Genomic DNA, 17430 nt, shown 5'->3' with positions numbered 1-17430 from the left:
AAGGAAGGAAGGAAGGAAGGAAGGAAGGAAGGAAGGAAGGAAGGAAGGAAGGAAGGAAGGAAGGAAGGAGAGAGAGTCATGGAGAACTTTTTAAGAACAAAGAAAATTTAAAAATAATAGAAGGAAGCTTAGAAGCAAGCAAAGAAGAATAGGCAAAGCAGGGAAGCTTTGAAAGCTAAAGACTGAACTCATGGACTTGAAATGGTTAAGATCAGAACAAAAATTAATTTTAAAACTTAAAAAATACATCTGAGGGGGCAGCTGGGTAGCTCAGTGGATTGAGAGCCAGGCCTAGAGGCAGGAGGTCCTAGGTTCAAATCCAGCCTCAGACACTTCCCAGCTGTGTGACCCTGGGCAAGTCACTTGACCCCCATTGCCTACCCTTACCACTCTTCCACCTATAAGTCAATACGCAGAAGTTAAGGGTTTAAAAAAAAAATACATCTGAAGCATCCAAATACCAAAACATATACAGAACCCATATGAATACAGCTACAAGCATCCTTTACAGAAAAAGTCAGGCTTAAACAAACAGAAATATAGTAACTGTTAACGGTTGAACTATGTCAAATAATGACAAAACTGCTTAAATTAATTTATAAATTCAAAGCCATGCTAAACTACCAAAGAATTACTTCACTGAATCAGAAAAAAAAAATAGCAAATTACCTAGAGGAGCAGTGGGTCAAATTTAGAAAAAGAAATATTGAAAAAAAGAGTGAGACCAAAGGGGGCTTACCAATACCAAATCTCAAACTTTACTACAAAGCAATGCTCATCATATCTGATATGCTGGATAAAAAAATATTTGTGCTGTTTAACAGAGTAGGTACATAAAAACTAAAGGTAACTGAACACAATAGCATAGTTTTCAATAAATCCTAGGTATCCAGATATAATAGTAAGGAATCTCTTTGGGAAAAATCTGCTGGGAAAATTGGCATATAGTGTGACAAACGATAGGTTTCAACTAGCATCTCACAGCATTAAAGCTGGAGTATAAAGGATTATATCACAAGGGGTGCCAAAACAGGAGAGAAATAGGAACCCCTATCCCATAACTCCTTTAAACAAATCTAGAAAACACATCAAATTGAATCCTGATCAGAAATTCCAAGAAAAATATCACAGTGAGTCATTTTTCCAGCTTAGGTAGGTATACAGAAATAAAGAAGTCTAGAGGCAGTGAGCCTATAGAGCAGTGATGGGCAAACTACAGCCCATGGGCCAGATGTGGCCCCCAGATGTGGCCCCCAGATGTGGTCCCCTGAAATGTTCCATCCTGCCACATAACATTATTCCTAATCTGGCGAATACAATGAGTAGGATACACTACAATGAAACTTTGAAAGAGTTGCCTTAGAAACAAACTGACAGATAAGCATTTCCTTTCCTTTGGACCCCTCTTTAAAAAGTTTGCCCATCACTGCTATAGAGCATTCCAGCACAAGGAAAGGCTGTACACCAGGGCAAGAAACCCCCAAACCAGAATAGAGGGATCTAAACTTGTACATGATACAAAATAAGTGCCAAATGGAATAACTATTGCTCACCACTTAGTTTCAGGTCATGGACCCAAAGCCTAATGGAGATACTGAATTTGGGAGGTGAATTTTGGCAGGAAAAGCACAAGTAGCAAGGCAGTGGAGGTGGCTCAAGTTCAATTTGCTATGAAGAGACTAATAGAAGATAGTAAATATTGTGGAACATAAGATGAGCTAAAGATTGCCCTTAAAAATGCTCACAAAGAAATCTGCATCAAAATGTTAAAACTGTGTCAACTGTTAAAAGACAATATTCAGTATCTATTTTTGGAGAACTGTAGTACAGAACAACTCTATGACCAAATAGAGTCACATATTGGTATGCCTAAATAACATACTCAAATGTTCTATCATCAGCTTATGGCAGGGACTGTTTATTTTCTTTTTTAAAAAACCTTTACTTTCCATATTGGAATCAATACTAAGTATTAGTTCCAAGGCAGAAAAGTGATAAGGGCTAGGCAATGGGAGTTAAATAACTTGCCCAGGGTTACAGCTAGAAAATATATGAGGTCAAATTTGAACTCAGGCATCTCTTATCTAGCCACCTAGCTTCCCCTGTGTATTTTCATAGTATCAGAAAAACTCTTAAGGGATGTTTAGCTAGAAGATCTTGTATTAGGGAAAAGAAATAACCTCAAAATTTGAATTTTTCTTAGCAACAGTATTCTGGCATCATAGTTGTATTTATTGAACACTTCGTATGTTGCCCCAGGATTACTTATGAAGAAAGAAAACCATGCAGAACTAGTGATATTTGGTCATGAGGAATAGGACTCACTGAAATGTTAGCTAAAGAACTCTCATAAGACACACCCACTGACATATGCCTGGAATAGTATGATTAGAAAGAAAAAACATACTTCATATGTTATAAGAAAATTGATTGTCACTTCATCCCTGTTGCATAAAATTCTAATAAAAAATCCAGCATCAACAAAGATTACAATACCAGTTGTAAATATTCTAAAGTAATCATTTAACATTTAAATATTAAAGTATTTAAAAAAGGTGCAAAAAGGCTTTGAAGCTTCTTCAGGAGGAATATCAGACTCCCCAGGTAGATTTTCAAAGCTCATTCAATAAAATTTGGACTTCTTGCCAGTTGATAACACTCATCTCGTCTCCCTCTATATTACTTCACTTGGTGATCTCATCAGTGCCCAGAGATTTAATTACTATCTATGCTGATGATTCTTAAATCTAAAATGACTCCAAACTCCCCAAAGATTTCCAATCTCATATCTCCACCATCTTCCAGTTACCTATTTCAAACATACAGAATATACAGTAGACATCTTAAAATCACTATATTCAAAATGGAACTCATTATTCCCCCTAAACCTCCTCTTACCATTACTGTAGAGGGCAACATCATCCTCCCAGTCTTTCAACCTTAAAACACAGGTGTTTTATCTTCAACTTTTTGATATCTCTCAGTCCCTATATCCAATCTGTTGCCAAGGCCTATGGATTTCACCTCTGCAACATCTTATATGTGTGCTATATGTGTGCCCCTTCTCTCCTCTATCATTGCCACCACTCTAGTAAAGGCCCTTAACACATTACACTTAGACTATAACAATAGCCTGCTGGTAGCTCTGCCTGTCTCAAGTCTCTCTCCACTCAAATCCATCTCAATTCAGCCACTAAAGTGATTTTCCTAAAATATGAGGTCAATCATATTTCAACCACAAACACAAACACACTCTCCCCTCTCCCTCACTCTCCTCCCAATCTCTCCCTCCCTCCTCTCTTCCCCCACCAACTGGTTCTTATTACCCAACAAGTACACTTCCTTCCAGTGACAATGACCTCCTTAGCTGTCCCACAAAGAAGATATTCCATCTCTCAGTTCTGGGCACTTTCTCTGGCTGTGGCCTAAGCCTCAATGCCCTCTCTCCTCCCATCTACTGACCTCCTGACCTTTAAGTATCAACTAAAAATCCTACCTTCTTCTCCTGGAAGCCTTCCCTAACTCCTCTTACTTAATTCCAGTACTTTCTCTCTTTTAAGCAATTCCTATTCATCCTATCTTTGCACACAAATAAACAAATAAACAAATAAATAAATGAATGAATGAATGAATAGATAAATAAATGAATGAATAAATAAATAAATGAATGAATAAATGAATAAATAAATAAATGTGTGTGTGTGTGTGTGTGTGTGTGTGTGTGTCTGTCTGTCTGTCTGTCTGTCTGTCTGTCTGTCTGTCTCTATTGTCTCCTCTATTGGTATGTGAGCTCTGTAAGGGCAGGGTCTGTGTTTTGTTGCTTTTTGTATCTCCAAAGCCTAGCATGGGCCTGGCACAAATTAGGTTCTTAATATTGATTAACTGAAACTTCAGAACTCCCCTAGGTCCACAAACTGGTCTCTATGAGACACTAGTCCCCTCTTACATTGATAAATTAAATAAGGGATTAGTCCCAACTACGTGGTGCTAAACAGTTACTTGGCACCCTGGGTTCTTCACAGAAGCCTTGGCAGCATTTACTCAAGATGATGACACAGTTCTTTAATCAAACTAGATGCTCACAAGTCCTATTCATTTGTCTAAAGCAAACTTTCAAGAAACTAGGCTATCACTGGAAGAAGAACCAGGTCACAGTATCAACAACTGATAAGAGAAACAATAAACTGATTTTCAAAGTGAACTTAATAGAAATAGATGAGAAGATCTCAGTGAACTTTGAGCTATCAATAGGAGATGAGCTGGAGTTGAAGAGGTACTTCCTGAAGAGTAAAAAAAAGTAAAATGAAAGTAAAAGTAAAAAAGTAAACTACCTCCCTTCTCCCTCTCCCTCTCCAAAACTTTACCCAAGGAAAAATTTAACCAAAATTAAAATTGAAGTTAATGGCTCCATGAGACAACAAGAAATATTAAAAGATACTCAAAAGACTAAAAAAATAGAAGAAAACGTTAGGCATCTCATGACAAAAATGAACCTTTAAAAAAATGGATCAAGAAGATAGCTATATTTTCTATCTATTGATATAAGGTAACAGAGTGACTAGAATTTGAAATGTTTTGATCTTTAGGTTAATGATCTTTCCACAACCATCAGACCAACCTAATAAACAACAAATTATCAATCCTCACAAAGTATATTATATAATATGAATAGGAAAATGTACTACTTAATATAAAATAAAATCACTTAATATTTTTAAAAAACAATCAATTCACTAAGTATGATCAATATGTTCTGTGATAATAAAATCTCCTATTATTCAGAATGGTAAAATTACAAAGTTGCACTAAAAGTCAAGTATTACTGTACCAAGCTGATTTCAAAAAATTACCTGACTTCTATGTGCAGTAACTCTTGGCTACATCAGCTGGCCATACATGAAGGCTAAGTGAGTGAGAAAATAACTTCAATCTGTCGATGAACCTAAAGTAAAAGAAAACAAAAAGATAAAATTACTTTACACTTATGTAAAGATTGCTGGTATTTTAAATCCTAATGACAATCTCTCATTTGTTGGTCTTATACAATCTTTCTGCTTTTATCATCTTTTTTCCTTTACCTCTACCTTCTGTTTTAGAATCAATACCAAGGATGGGCTAGGTAACTGGGGTTAAGTGACTTGCCCAGGGTCACTCTGTTAGAAAGTATCTGATGCCACATTTGAACTCAGAACCTTCCATCTCCAAGCCTGGCTCTCTAGCCACTGAGTCACCTAGCTGCCCCTTTTGCTTATATTTATTATAAATATATAGTAGATAATGAAATTCTACTGGTTAGAAATGGCAAGCTAGGAATCTAGTTCATAAATATTTAAGCACCTACTAGGTACCATGCATAGTGCTAAGTGTTGGTAACAGAAACACTAATAAATAACAGTCCACTCATAATCTAAAATGAAATTGGGAGAGGGATATGGAAATAATGTGATTTAATCCAAGAAGAGTGCCCTGAGCTCTGGCTTTCTCTTTAAAATGGAGAATCTGGGAGGACATCTCCCATGCCCATTCTCCATTCTCTTGCCAAAAAAAAGGAGATGCAAGTTTCAGTGCTAATATAATCTTGAAGGATAAGTAGTTTCCAGAGATAATAATAAAGACCATGAATGCAGTTTGGTAGAATATTCTATTAGAACTTGGGCACTAGTCCCTGTTCCTGAATTAACTCTAGGTGTGATCTTAGGCAACTCACTTATCCTCTGCGCTTTGGTTTCTAGATCTATTAAGAAAGGGAACTTGTATTAATAATAAAAGCTTTTCTCACAACATAGTGAGACTGGCAATACAAGTATTATTTTCACACTCATTTTATAGATTGAGAAAATGAGATTCAGAGATATTAACAAACTTACCTATGATCACATGACTACTAAGTCATGAAGTAAGAGCCAAACTAGGTATCCTGATTTTAGTCCATTCATACTACCTTTTAATCAATGTTCTCTAAGATTCTGCCCAAATGTGATATTATTACTATTCCATATACTCCATTAGGAAAAATTAATGATTAGGGTAAATGAATACCAATACTTTAGTTATCATTTCACAAAAGCTTCAAGGCAGGCTAGCAAGCAGAAACCAGGATAAAATTATTTTTTCCTTTCACATTAAAGTCAATGGATATGATTATGAATAATACCATGGTCAGGAAGACTCATCTTCTTCCTGAGAGCAAATCTGGCTTCAGACACTACTTGTGTGACCCTAAGCAAGTCACTTACTCCTGTTTGCCTCCATTTCCTCGTCTATAAAATGAGTTGGAAGAAGAAATGGCAAACCACTACGCTATTTTTGACAAGAAAACCTAAATGAAATCACAACGAGTTTGGGCTCCTGGAACAACTGAACAACAAATAGCTACAAATGAGAATAATCTTCACTTATTTTAGAACCTAATACCCTATGAAATTTAAATATATTGTCTTTTAGGGAACTATACAAAATTTACTTTGACTTCTTACAGTATTTTCATATGAACTATTATTGAGTATGTCTTAAAAGGTAGAGTTTCTTAACATGAGTTTTTTAAGTCTAAACTTGGATCGATTTAATTCTATTCAGTAATATCCAGTATGTGTAAAGTTCTGTGACAGATCCTTGGAGCATTGGAGGGTGGACACACAACCTCTGCTTTCCAGGAACTTTTTCTATTGGGGAAATTAAGCATGTTTAAGAAGATAATAGATGAAAAGGTTTACTATGAATCCCTTACTCTCTGCAACACACTGGGCTGAGAGTTGGGAAAAACAAAGATATATATAAATACAAAATGGGGGGGGGGGAAGGTAACAACTTGGGGTGGGGTATATCAAGAAAATCTTCCCACTAGAGGTAGCGCATGAGTTAAGCCTTAACAGGTTTTAAATGAGACTTAAAAGTTAAGTCTTAAAAAGCTAAGGACTAGACTTCTGGGTTAAGATGGCTGCAGAGTCCAAAAGCAGGGCACCTTAATTCTCCTAACCAACCCATACATGATACCTCAAAAGGACACAAAAACAAAATCCAGATGAACAAAGGGACCCCACAATAGGGCGAAGCATTAAAGGTACGTGAGATTTGGACATTTCCATGCTATAAGGTGGTGAAATAGCTCCCAACAAAACATGAGCTGACAATCCATCCCCCAACCTACCTACAGTGACAGCTCTAGTGCACAAGAATTAGAGCAAGTGTGGGGCATTCACTAACTTCTTGGAAGCTAACTGGGACCACCAAGGGCTTGCTCCTGAGAGCAGCAAGACTTAAGACCCCAAGAGGCGAAAGAATATGGACTTTGAGCACAGAGTGGTGGGGTGAAAGACAGTGGAAGCAACGTGTGCTGAGATTCATAAAGGAGTCTTGGGCAGAGGAGCAAGCATGAGGCAATATCTGGAGTCCTGGTAGCTGACTGGGACCACCCAAGAGGCTTGACCCTGAAAACAGCTAGACTTGAGACACCAGGAGCCTGAAGAGCTCAGACCTTGGGCATGAGGATATAGCTAAGAGGGGCAGCACTGCGCTGTGGCTAGTAAAATAGCCTCAGGCAAAAACTGCTCCACAGCTCTATACACAGAGCCTGTCCCCCACCCCCCCACCCCGTCACCCAGACTTCTGACACAGAAGGAAAAACCAGTATAATAATGGCAAGCAATGCCCAAGAACTAACCAAAAGGAAACCATTAACACTCGATAACTTTTACACAGAAAAAATCCAGACAAGAGAGTAGACAGCAGAGGAGGACAAACAAGTAACCACATCCAAACCTTCCCCCCCAAAATGAAAATTGGTCACAAACTCTTGAAGAGTTCAAATCTGAGAACATGAGAAAGATGAAAGAGATTTGGCAAGAAAAGTGGGAAATAGCTCAAAAGGAAATTAACAGTTTAAAAGACAAAAACTCCCAATTGGATGCCCCAAAATCAAACAAAATGATAAGCAAATTGGAGATGGAAATCAAACAGCAGGAAAACAAGATAGACCAAATCAAAAAGGAAAATTAAAAAGATTATAGCAGAAAACCAGTCTCTAAAGACCAGAATCGGGCAAGTAGAAGCCAATGATCTTGCAAGATGGCAAGAACTAATAAAACAAAGTCAAAAGAATGACAAAATAGAAGGAAACAAGAAATATCTCACCGAGAGAATGACAGATCAAGAAAACAGGTCTAAAAGAGACAATTTGAGAATCATTGGTCTTCCTGAAAAATCAGAAATCAATAGAAATTTGGACACCATACTACAAGAAATTATCCAAGAAGACTGCCCTGATGTTCTTCAACAAGAGGGCAAAATAGACATTGAAAGGATCCATACATCACCCTCTACAGTCTACACTTAAACCCTCAAAAGTCACCACCACCACCACCCCCGGAAAATAATTGCCAAATTCAAGAGTTTTCAAGTTAAGGAAAAAATATTACAAGAAGCCAGAAAGAGACAAATCAGATATCAAGGAACACCAATCAGGATTACACAGGATCTGACAGCCTCCACTCTAAAAGACTGCAAGGCTTGGAATATGATATTCAGAAAGGCAAGAGAATGGGGTCTACAACCAAGGATCAACCTACTCACCAAAACTGACTATATACTTCCAGGGGGAAAGTATGGGCATTCAACAAGATAGAAGATTTCCAAGTGTTTGCAAAGAAGAGACCAGAACTAAATGGAAAGTTTGATATCCAACCACAAAAGTCAAGAGAAACATGAAAAGTAAATAAGAAAGAGAAGGGAAAGAAAAACTCTGATTTTTAAATGTGCATCTTTTAAGAGTTTCAATAAGATCAAATTATTTGTATTCCTATATGGAGAAATGTTATGTGTAATTCTCAAAAATTGTACTCACTATTATAGTAATTAAAAGAATTATTCATAGGGAGAGGTTGGAGTACTAAGTGGTCTATGGGGGAAAAAAAAGTTGGGGGAGAAGATGGCACCAAGAGAAACTTGAAGGAATAAGAAAAATAGGATAGGGGGCAGCTGGGTAGCTCAGTGGATTGAGAGCCAGGCCTAGAGACGGGAGGTCCTGGGTTCAAATCTGACCTCAGACACTTCCCAGCTGTGTGACCCTGGGCAAGTCACTTGACCCCCATATTGCCTACCCCTACCACTCTTCTGCCTTGGAGTCAAGGTAAGGGTTTAAAAAAAAAAAAAAGAAAAATAGGATAATCTATACCACACTAAGAGGGCATGGGAAGGGGAGGGGATAAATACTATTATAAGAAGGAGAGGAAGAGAGCATTAATAGGAAATACTTAAACCTTACTCTCAGCAGAATTAATACTGAGAGGGAAGAGTAGCTAGATCCATTGGGATATTGAATTCTATCTTACCCTACGGGAGAAAGTCAGAAAGGATAAACCAAGGTGGGGTAAGAGGGGTGGGTGAGGAGTTCAAAAAGGGAGAGGAAGGGGAGGGAGGGAATTCATTAGGCCTTAAAAAAATAATAAGAGGGGAACAAAAAGGGAGGGGGTAGAAAGGGAAGTAAACTAAGGGAGTAAGGGAAGTAAACTATGATCATAATGCAATAAAAATAATAATTAGTAAGGGTGCATGGATAGGCAAATCAAAAATGAATTGGAAATTAAATAATATGACTCTCCAAAAAATCAGTTAGTTAAAGAACAAATCATAAAAACAATCAATAATTTCATAGGAGAGAATAACAATTAGGAAACATCCTACCAAAATCTGTGGGATGCAGCTAAAGCAGCACTCACGGGGAAATTTATATCCTTGAGTGCATATATTAACAAATTAGGGCAGGCAAAAATCAATGAACTGGGAATGCAAATCAAAAAACTAGAAAGTGAACAAATTAAAAACCCCCAGTTAAATAATAAATTAGAGATTATAAAAATTAAAGGAGAAATTAATAAAATTGAATGTAAAAGAATTACTGAATTAATAAATAAATAAGACTAGAAGCTGATACTTAAAAAAAAAACAAATAAAATTGACAAAGTACTGGTCAAACTAATTAAAAAAAAAGGAAAGAAGAAAACCAAATCATCAGTATCAAAGAAGAAAAGGGAGACCTCACCTCTAATGAAGAGGAAATCAAGACAATCATTAAAAACTATTTTGCCAAATTATATGGCAATAAATATAGCAATCTAGGTGATATGGATGAATATGTACAAAAATATAAATTGCCTAGATTAACAGTAGAAGAAATAGAATACTTAAATAATCCCGTATCAGAAAAAGAAATTGAACAAGGCATCAAAGAACTCCCTAAGAAAAAATCCCTAGGACCAGATGGATTCCCAAGTGAATTCTTTCAAACCTTCAAAGAACAACTAATCCCAATATTATACAAACTATTTGACATAATAAGCAAAGAAGGAGTTCTACCAAACTCCTTTTATGACACAAATATGGTACTGATCTCAAAGCCAGGTAGAACAAAAACAGAGAAAGAAAACTACAGACCAATCTCCTTAATGAACATAGATGCAAAAATCTTAAACAGAATACTAGCAAAAAGACTCCAGCAGGTGATCACAAGGGTTATTCATTATGATTAGGTGGGATTTATACCAGGAACTCAAGGATGGTTCAATATTAGGAAAACCATCCACATAATTGACCGTGTATCAACAAACAAACCAACAAAAATCACATGATTATCTCAATAGATGTTGAAAAAGCCTTTGACAAAATACAACACCCATTCCTACTGAAAACACTAGAAAGTATAGGAATAGAAGGGTCTTTCCTAAAAATAATAAATGGCATATACCTAAAAACATCATCTGCAATGGGAATAAATTAGAAGTATTCCCAATAAGATCAGGAGTGAAACAAGGATGCCCATTATCACCTCTATTATTTAAGATTGTGCTAGAAACACTAGCAGTAGCAATTAGTGAAGAAAACGAAATTGAAGGTATTGAAATAGGCAGTGAGGAGTCTAAGCTATCACTCTTTGCAGATGATATGATGGTCTACTTAAAAAATCCTAGAGAATCAACTAAAAAGTTAGTGGACATAATCAATAACTTTAGCAGTGTTGCAGGATACAAAATAAATGCACATAAATCATCAGCATTTCTATATATTTCCAGCACATCACAGCAGCAAGAGTTAGACAGAGAAATTCCATTTAAAATTATCCTATTGGGGAGAGAGGGGGTGAAGGGGAAAGTAAAAACATGAATCACGTAACCATGGAAAGTTTTTCTAAAAACTAAAAACAAACAAACAAACAAAACACAATATGGTACTGACAAAGAGACAGAAGGGAGGATCAGTGGAATGGACTTGGGGGTAAGTGACCTCAGCAAGACAGTCTATGATAAACCCAAAGAACTCAACTTTTGGGACAAAAATCCACTATTTGACAAAAACTGCTGGGAAAATTGGAAAACAATATGGAAGAGATTGGGTCTAAATCAACATCTCACACCCTATACCAAGATAAATTCAGAATGGGTGAATGTCTTGAATATAAAGAAGGAAACAATAAGTAAATTAGGCGAGCACAGAATTGTATACTTGTCAGATCTCTGGGAAAGGAAAGATTTTAAAACCAAGCAAGAGTTAGAAAAAAATTACAAAATGTAAAATAAATAATTTTGATTACATTAAACTAAAAAGTTTTTGTACAAACAAAACCAGTGCTACCAAAATTAGAAGGGAAGCAATAAATTGGGGGGAAAATCTTTATAACAAAAACTCTGACAAAGGTCTAATTACTCAAATATGTAAGGAGCTAAATCATTTGTACAAAAAAATCAAGCCACTTCCCAATTGATAAATGAATGGGCAAGGGACATGAATAGGCAATTTTCAGATAAAGAAATCAAAACTATCAACAAACACATGAAAAAGTGTTCTAAATCTCTTATAATTAGAGAAATGCAAATCAAAACAACTCTGGGGTACCACCTCACACCTAGCAGATTAGCTAACATGACAGCAAAGGAAAGTGGTGAATGTTGGAGGGGATGTGGCAAAATTGGGACATTAATGCATTACTGGTGGAGTTGTGAATTGATCCAACCATTCTGGATGGCAACTTGGAACTATGCCCAAAGGGCTTTAAAAGATTATCTGCCTTTTGATCCAGCCATAGCACTGCTTGGTTTATACCCCAAAAGAGATAAGGAAAAAGACTTGTACAAAAATATTTATAGCCATGCTCTTTGTGGTGGCAAAAATTTGGAAAATGAGGGAATGTCCTTTGATTGGGGAATGGCTGAACAAATTGTGGTATCTGTTGGTGGTGGAATACTATTGTGCTCAAAGGAACAATGAACTGGAGGAATTCCATATGAACTGGAATGACCTCCAGGAATTGATGCAGAATGAAAGGAGCAGATCCAGTAGGTGGTATACAGAGACTGATACACTGTGGTACAATTTAACATAATGGACTTCTCTACTAGCAGCAATGCAAGGATCCAGAGCAGTGCTGAGAGACTTATGAGAAAGAAAACTAGCTACATTCAGAGGAAGAACTGTGGGAGTAGAAACGCAAAAGAAAAACTGCTTGAACACATGGGCTGATAGAGATATTATTGGGGATGTAGACGCTAAACGATAACTCTAGTCCAACTACCAATAATATGGAATTAAGTCTTAATCAATAATACATGTAATAACCCAGTGGAATTGTGTGTTGGCTACGGGGGGGTTGGGGATTTGGGGAAGAAAGAAAGAACATTAAACATGTAACTATGGGAAAAAATTCAAAATTAAAAAAAAAAAAAAAAAAAAAAAAAAAGCTAAGGACTCCAAGAGGAAGAAATGAGATAGAGCATTGATCTTACCATTATTGCCCACTTTCACTTCCACACTGAAAAGCTCAGAAATTCCTTTATCTGAACATAATTTTTAGCCTTCCATCTCTCCCTAATTAGACCTTATTACTATGAAATTTACTCTTCATATTCACCCCAGGACCACCAACCCTTCACCCTTCAGTGTTTTCCCAGGCCATCACTCTAGTATGGTTATACTCCTAACTTCCCAATCTTGAAACCTTGGTTAAACAGTTTCACTCTACACTATCTTCTATCTACTCTTTAAGTTTCTTACAGTCTTGTCCTGTGTTTGGTCAGTCATTGACAAATACCAACCTTGGCTCTTCCACCATTCCTACTGTCTACCTCTCCCCCTCCTCCTACTTAACTATTACAGCAAAGAACTAGAGGAAGTCATAACCAATTAAGACTGAAATTACTATAAATTTATGTTATCTAATCCTAACTCTTCCTCTTTCCTATTGTTTTCCTTGGTCCCATCATCCTTTCCCAATCATCTAAACCAGTGGTTCCCAAACTTTGTTGGCCTACCATCCCCTTTCCAGAAAAAGTATTACTTAGCCCCCTGGAAATTAATTTTTTTTATTTTAATAGCAATTAATAGGAAAGATACATGCACCTGTGGCCACCACCGCCCCCCTGGATTGCTGCAGCACCCACCAGGGGGCGGTAGCGCCCACTTTGGGAATCGCTGATCTAAACTCTCACAGTAGATGTCATCCCTCTCTTTCTTATCTCCCCCATATCCAAACACTTGAAAAATTCTGTTAGTCCCAGATCTTTTCAGGTCTTTCCTTTTTTCTGGCTCTGCCAACTGAAATAGGTAGATAGTCTGTATGGTTGTTTCCCTAGAGGTGAGATACCAAGACTGAGGGTATCCCACAGTGAGGAGGCCCAGACAGACCTCCACAGGGCTCAGTACGCTTCTCAAATTCTCAGGCAGTTTACAAAATAGTTCAGGGTTTATTATAACCAAGGTAAACTTGAAAGGAGGATTAGGGAATAGGATGCCCTGATCTAAGGGGTTCTAGCTAAACCACCTCCCTTTCTAAGACCCCTGCAAAGGAGTGTCTTCTGGTCTTCCTGCTGCCTACTTATACTCTGTCTAGAAAATCCCTGCTAACTATCTGAAGCTAAAAACTACCTGAAGCTAATAATCCTCCCAGATAATGTTTTGGTTAGATTTATAGTCTTTCAGAGCACTTAGATTGATCCCCTTTATTTCAGGGATCAACCCTCATCGAGTTAGACCCAAGATGGTTTCAGGGCTATCCACAGACAGTTTACTGGCTAGCCAGCAGAGATCTTCACAGCAGTTGGGAACACTTCCTCAGGACACTGGAACACAAATTGATCACAAGTATGCAAGATGTATCGGAACAGGACCATAGGATCTGAGGTTTTGGCTTCAAGGGGAAAGGAAACAAACTCCCTCCTAGGTTTGTAGAAATCCCAAGCAAGAGAAAGTTGTCAGCTTCAGGCTATTCCCCCAACAGGAAGTCCAAAAAGCCCCTAGCAGCTGTGTCCTTTTTTATAATGTCCTCTCATTCTTAGAGTACAGCCTATAGTTCCAGGGCATGCAGTCAGATCCAGCACCCTGATCTTTGTGTAAAATCTCTCTTACCTGTTTGCACTCCTTTCCTCACAACTTCTCAATATCTCTATCAAATATATTCCTTTATCTCTTCTGACATTTCTAATATTCTAGGACAGGTTTTCATCACCACAAGCCTGGACTCTAGCAACAGCCTTCTGCTGATCTCTTTGCCTCAAAATCTGTATCCACTCCAGTTCATCCTTCACTCTGTTGCTTTCAATTATCATTTAGTACTCAAAGGATAAAAAAGGAAAAATATGAAAATCCCTCCCTCTAGGAACTTAACATTCTATAAAGGAAAACAACATGCATACATTTCAACAAACACTTATTAAGGGGAATAGCCTGAAGGTGACAACTTATTAAGCACTCAGAGAGTCCAGAGCACTGTGCTAGGTATGTGGGAATAAGCATTTATATAGCACCTACTATGTGGCAGGTACTAGTCTAAGTGCTTTTTACAAATATTTTCTCATTTGATCCTCACAACAAACCTGAGAGAACAAAAAGTTCTCTCAGTCTCAGAGACACCAAGTTAAAGACCCAAGTCAGAACTTTGAGGCAGTTACCATTCTAACACAGAAGGCAAAAACAACTCCTGCTAATATACATTAAGCACCTTCTAACTGAAAGCCCCCCTGGGGAAACAAAAGACAAGGAGGGAAAAAAGAGAATCCCAAGTTCTCTAGGAGATTACATCCTAGTAGAGGAATATATACTAAGATAAGCAAACATACAAGGAAGCCACTACAAAAGTGAATTCAGGCAGTCAAAAGAGAATACAATCTAAGATGGGTCCAGAAGGAAAATAAGATAGATGTGACAGAATGCATTCAAGGCATTGGTGACAAGGTAGTCAATAATTCATTAGCAAACATTTATTAAATTCTTATAGTGCCAGGCATGATGCTAAATTATGGAGACATAAGCAAACAGTCCTTGCCTTCAAGGAACTTGCCCACATTATCTGGAAATGTTGTTTACAAAAAGTGAGATTTTAGTTGAGTATTGAAAATTAGCCAGGGGAGCTAAGGGACAGAGAAGAGGAGTGTTCCAGGAACATGCGACATCTAGGCACAATGTATAAATCAAGTATGCAGGTGTGACAGGCAAATATAGTAAAATGGTAGTATTTGTGGAGAATAGTAAAGTATAAGAAGATTGAACTGGTAAGACAAGATCAGATTGTGAAGTCATGCTAAGGGCCTGAAGTAGGGTAACAGAAATATGAGATGTGTAATGACAGAAACATCAAAATTTGGCAATAGATCAGATATATGCAGTAATATGTTCTATTTTCTGCTCAATTTGATTACCTAACAAGAGTATCTACCCTTCAATCTAGCACATTTAAGAACTTGGGGAACAAAGAAACTATAGTGTGTCTATATGGAAAAGCATCAAAGTCTAATTCCATCAGATTGTAAGATTCTCAAAAGCAGAAATTGTCTTTTGCTTCTCTTTTTAACCTCTGTGCTTAGCACAGTGCCTAACATATAACAGGCATTAAATAAAAGCTGTATGAGTGAATGACTGACACAGGTGCCTCTCTGAATTCATCCTGACTCAGGAACTGATGAAAATTCATAAGATAGTTGAAAGTACTTATTAACCTGGGTGCTTCAACAAGATAAAAGACTTATTCTCCCTAGGTCACTGGTTTATATGCAGCAGATTTGACAGAAAGTATAATAAAAAATCTTGAGAGGATACATCAAATTTCTATCATTATTAAGAGTCTACATGGAAGAATGAAATCTAACAATATAACTTGTCTTGAGATAATATGGCATTTCACATGTCATATGAAGATAAACCTGACTCCTGATGAAGAAACTTGTTTAAAGAAAAATATAAGTACACTTTGGGGGATCCAGAGAAGGGTTTTAATATTAAAACCTTTTAATATTCTGCCATTTTACTATCCAAAAAACATGGCAATAGTTAAGGAATTGTATAAGAAACACTTTTCAAGGAAGCCAAATCCTTCATTTGATTAATAGTAATTCAACGTAAATTATAAAGCTGAAATAATAAAATCTATAAAGACATCCTAATAATTTCTTCCTAAAGTTAGGAATAAGCAATGGTAAAGGGGCTCCTCCTATTTATCAAACACTTTTTGTGTGTGTATACTGATACTGGAGGCAGCTTAACGCTCATTAACTGGGTGGTATAAAAAAAAAAAACCTAAGTCCACTGCCTACCCTATATGTGCTGCAATACCCATCCATTCTATTCAGAAGCAACTGTGTAAAGAATTTCTGGCTGCTTGTCACAAAACATCATATAATAACTCTCTACTAACTAATGGATTACATCTGTGTTTTTTCCATTAGCACTAAATATTACATAAGCACAATGTCATATCTCTATGCATAACATTCCCAAAGGATCTGATAAATATATGAATTTATATGTGTGTATATGAGCATGCAAATCTATAGATGCAAACACATTCATATATATATATCAGTAGTTTTAAACTTCTTTAAGATGTAAAAAGATCTATTAAGAAGTTCAGGTTCAGTGGTTTTCATTCATGTCCAACTGTTTATGACCTCATTTGGGATTTTCTTGGCAAAGATACTGGAGCAGTTTGGCATTTCCTTCTCCAGCTCATTTCACAGATTAAAAAAACTGAGGCAAAAAGAGTTAAGTGTCTTGCCCAGCCAGGGTCATGCAGCTATTAAGTGTCTGAAGTCAAATTTGAACTCCGGAAGATTGGTCTTTCTGACTCCAGGACTGGCATTCTATCTACTGCACCATCTAGCTGCCTCTACATATTAATAGTGTAATTAATTTTCCAAGTGTCATACTAATCCAAATACTAAATAAAATATGAACTGGCTTAAGAAGAGGAAGAAATAGAATGAACCTCAAACACATCTCTGAGATAGCCATTAATAGAGAGTTGCCATTTACAAATATTTCTCAATACTAGGCTTTCCGGATTAGTTTCCTTTTTTTTCAAATTGAGCATTTTAATTAGATAATTTCTAAATAACCATTTACCTCTAATGTTTCTCTACATTCAAAGGTTCATTCAAGGACTAACCTACAAAAAGA

General features: G+C 36.9%; 1 protein-coding gene across 1 annotated transcript in view; it reads right to left on the bottom strand.

Annotated features, from left to right (window-relative positions):
• The window catches only part of GATAD2A (GATA zinc finger domain containing 2A), a 197845-nt gene that overhangs the window by 131190 nt on the left and 49225 nt on the right, over nucleotides 1–17430 (bottom strand). The window contains exon 2 of the mRNA XM_044671484.1: nucleotides 4851–4942. The gene's annotated coding sequence lies outside the window, so the exon portion shown is untranslated. The remainder of the gene's footprint in view (nucleotides 1–4850; nucleotides 4943–17430) is intronic.

This window comes from Gracilinanus agilis, chromosome 1 (assembly GCF_016433145.1).
Source record: "Gracilinanus agilis isolate LMUSP501 chromosome 1, AgileGrace, whole genome shotgun sequence".
NCBI classification, from domain to species: Eukaryota; Metazoa; Chordata; class Mammalia; order Didelphimorphia; family Didelphidae; genus Gracilinanus; species Gracilinanus agilis.
The sequence above is the reverse complement of the archived record's forward strand: the minus strand, read 5'-3'. Positions and strand labels throughout refer to the sequence as shown.